The sequence below is a fragment of the Microcaecilia unicolor genome, chromosome 7, assembly GCF_901765095.1.
Source record: "Microcaecilia unicolor chromosome 7, aMicUni1.1, whole genome shotgun sequence".
In the NCBI taxonomy this organism is placed as follows: domain Eukaryota; kingdom Metazoa; phylum Chordata; class Amphibia; order Gymnophiona; family Siphonopidae; genus Microcaecilia; species Microcaecilia unicolor.
The window spans coordinates 168,950,224-168,953,935 of record NC_044037.1 but is presented as its reverse complement, the minus strand read 5'-3'; the positions used below and the strand labels follow the sequence as shown (position 1 = coordinate 168,953,935).

At 43.6% G+C, this 3,712-nt stretch overlaps 1 non-coding gene across 1 annotated transcript; it reads right to left on the bottom strand.

Moving 5' to 3' along the window:
* Positions 1-2,701: 2,701 nt before the first annotated feature.
* Positions 2,702-2,773, bottom strand: TRNAA-CGC. The gene has a single exon. It is a non-coding gene; the product is annotated as a tRNA-Ala (tRNA).
* Between the last annotated feature and the right edge of the window lie 939 nt (positions 2,774-3,712).

Sequence of the window (3,712 nt, the reverse complement as noted above, 5' to 3'; positions counted from 1 at the left end):
GTCTGAAGGATGGCTAAAATGCCTGAAAACTGTGCAGAGTCTTCTATCTGCAACTCTCCAATCCTCCCCTACTGCTTGAGTGAGTCTGTCCTGCTTGTTTCCAATGTCTGTGGCAGCACCAGCAAGCCAATCAGTTCCAGTGACCAATCTTATGCAAGAAGGACCCAGGACATGAATCAAAGAGAGTGGGAGTAGTATCAGTCAATGGGAAGGCACTGGAGCCAGTGCTAGTCACAGGAAAGGAGAGGGTGAAACAGGGGCAGGCTTCAGTGCTATGTAAGTGACAGTGACACTTTTCCATGATGTAGGAGACTAAGCTCTGCAATAAGCACTGGACTGACCATGAAGAAAGTCAGTGGAGTCAATGAGTGTCCTGAAGGAGATGCACTGAGAAGAGGGAGAATCAGCTGTCAAATAACTGACATCAAAATCACTTTTGGAAATTATAAACTCTCCCTTAAATCACAGGTCAGGAAACTTTGGGGTGACTCAGCACTTAAGCTGATCCCTCAAATCCAAGCAGGCTTTAGGAGGTGCCTCTATTATCTACAGCATCTATGCTGTCTCTCTCCATACATCAAGAAGGCAAGGTTTATCACAGTGGTTCACATATAGTAGCATCAAAGCTGTAAGAAGGGTATACACTAATTGATTCAGAATGATGCAACATGACAGAAATAAGGCTGAATGTGATGTGAATACATCCAGGGCTGCTGAGAGAGGGGGCCAGGGGGGCAAAATTCCCCGGGCCCGGGCCTCCAAGGAGGGCCCAGCGCTGGGGTCTCTCTCTCTCTCCTGCTTCTGACGGGACTCAAGTGATCACCTCCCAACAGGAGGAGAAAGAAAACTCCGGCACCAGGCCCCCCTTGGAGGCTGAGGAGGACCTAGAGCTTCCTCCAGCACTGCTGTTCTGCCCATTGCTGATCGGCTGCTTTTACTCTCAGGCTCGCATGCTCAGTTTTGAAACTGAGAATGCCCTGAAAGGAAAAGCAGCCACAGGGGCAGGCAGTCAGCGCTAGAGGAAGATGTCTTCTGCTGGCGGGGCCTCGTGATCCCCGCCACCCAAGGTATTTCAATTCAATCCTGCTGCGGCAGCGATCGGGGGGGGGGGGCAGCAGATGATGATTAGGGGGGCAGCAGCGGCCCTGCCCCTGGCCCGGTGGTGGTGGCCCTGCCCCTGGCCTGGTTCGGTCTCTTGGTGGCCCTAAATACATCACATCACTCTAGCAATAACTTCACTGGATACCAATACAATACAGGACTAAATTTAAAACTATGTCTGATCTCCAAGGCTTTTAAAGGTAAAGGGCCAGAGTACTTGAAGAACAAGATCTTCTTCTAAGCACCTCTAAGATCACTAAGATCTTCCCCAGAAATATCCCTAACCACACTATCTAGAAAAAAAGCATGAGATATGACACCTACCATCAGGCCTTTTCCGAACTAGCCCCACACTCTGCAGCACATTCCCAGAAAGGCTTAATGCAAGACTATCTCAATTTCAGGAACATAGTAACATAGTAAATGACTCATCTTATATGGTATGTGATACTTTATATGTATACCCGAGTTTGATTTGTCCTTGCCTTTCTCAGGGCACAGACCGTAGAAGTCTGCCCAGCACTGTTCTTGTACTAAGTTCTGAAGCTAACGTCGAAGCTCCTTAAAATTTACACTTCAGCCCATTCCTATCTATTCAGTCATGATCAGGGCGTAGACCGTAGAAGTCTGCCCAGCTCCCATTTTGTTTCCCAATTACTGGCGTCGCAGGAAGCAGGTGAAAGCTCAGTTCTTCTCCCAAGCGTTTAATGAAAGAAACAACTAACTACCTAGTCACACACAAAGAACAAATAGCAGCTGCACATAATGTAGCAGGATTTGCGTATCCATTCCTACTCTAGCCGAAATCTTTTTCTTGCACCTTATCTGACTTCATGTGCAATTTTTCCTTGTCAGTCACACTTATTTGTATCTAACTCCTGCTTATTAATTAATTTATTTATTTAAAAAGGTATATGCCACATGATCTGCCATTCTCAGTGGCGTACAAGAAAACTCTAATTTGTCTATACGTTACAGTTCTGCTGATACCCTTTGCTATATATTCAGATGTTTTAATGTGTATTTATTTATTTAGATTTTGCTCACACCTTTTTCAGTAGTAGCTCAAGGTGAGTTACATTCAGGTACTCTGGATATTTCTCTGTCCCAGGATGGCTCACAATCTAAGTTTGTACCTGAGACAATGGGGGTTAAGTGAATTGCTCAAGATCACAAAGAGCAGCAGTGGGATCTGAACCAGCCACCTCTGGATTGCAAGACCAGTGCTCTAACCACTAGGCCACTCCTCCACACCATTGTAAGTGGCATAAGTACATAAGTAATGCCATACTGGGACAAGGGTCCATCGCGCCCAGCATCTTGTCCACGACAGCGGCCAATCCAGGCCTAGGGCACCTGGCAAGCTTCCCAAATGTACAAACATTCTATACATGTTATTCCTGGAATTTTGGATTTTTCCAAGTCCGTTTAGTAGCGGTTTATGGACTTGTCCTTTAGGAAACCGTTCAACCCCTTTTTAAACTCTGCTAAGCTAACCGCCTTCACCACATTTTCCAGCAATGAATTCCAGAGTTTAATTACACGTTGGGTGAAGAAAAATTTTCTCCGATGAAGAAAACTTTTCTCCAAAACACACTTGTGGAGCTGCCGGGGATTGAACCCGGGACCTCATACATGCGAAGCACGCGCTCTACCACTGAGCTACATCCCTGATTGCACATAATGAGGGGCATTCTCAAAAGGATGTCCCAGTCAGAAAATAGGTACCTCAAAATCACCCGATAGTGGAAATAGAGCAGTAGACGTTTTCATGAGTTACAAAATCATCTCAGAGATGTCCATTTTTAGCATGGAGGAGAGTAACCTCCTAGCAATGCTCTTCATTATTTATAGAAGGCAGCTCTTTAGGCCAACAGTATGAAAAAGTAAACCGTGCTAAAAAGATAATAAAACTGAAAATGCCCAATGTTATCTTGTAGCAACTGGCGGGAGCTCAGATTAAATGAGTAGGTCTGTATGTCAAACCAAATCAAAATATCACAGAAAAAACTAAACTTCACATAAAATGTATGGAGATTAAAGGGTGTGGATGAAAAACAAAAAGAAGCAAAAGTCCAAAATGGTGACTTACTCTCTATGAAAAACGCTGTGATGCAAACAACGTCAAGCCGGCTACCGTCGGTGACGTAATTCATGTAAATGGTAAGGTGCCGGAGTCTCGCTGTTTAAATAGTGGAACTAATGTATAGATGACGTCAGGATAATGGATATGACATGTACAAGGTCATAGAACATAAAAGTAAGATGTGAAAAAGTAATATCAGTAGAACAGTAACATGGATTACGGTATATCAAACAAATAAATATAAAAATAGCGTACTAAATGTGAAAAGATTAATCATATTCAGTGTCAGCAAAAAAAGGAAAAAAGGAAGGCACCCAATAATGATAATGTGTTCCAGATAGAGAACCATATGGAAAGAGCATTGTGGGAAAGAAAGTAGAATGAAAAGATAGTAAAACAGTAAAATACCAATGGTGTACTATAAAACACAGTGAGTGCTGAATATGTGCAGGTGTAAACTTAAAAAGAATATAGTTGAAAACTACTACCAGTGAAAAAACATTGTGATGCTGAAAGCGCCTTCCA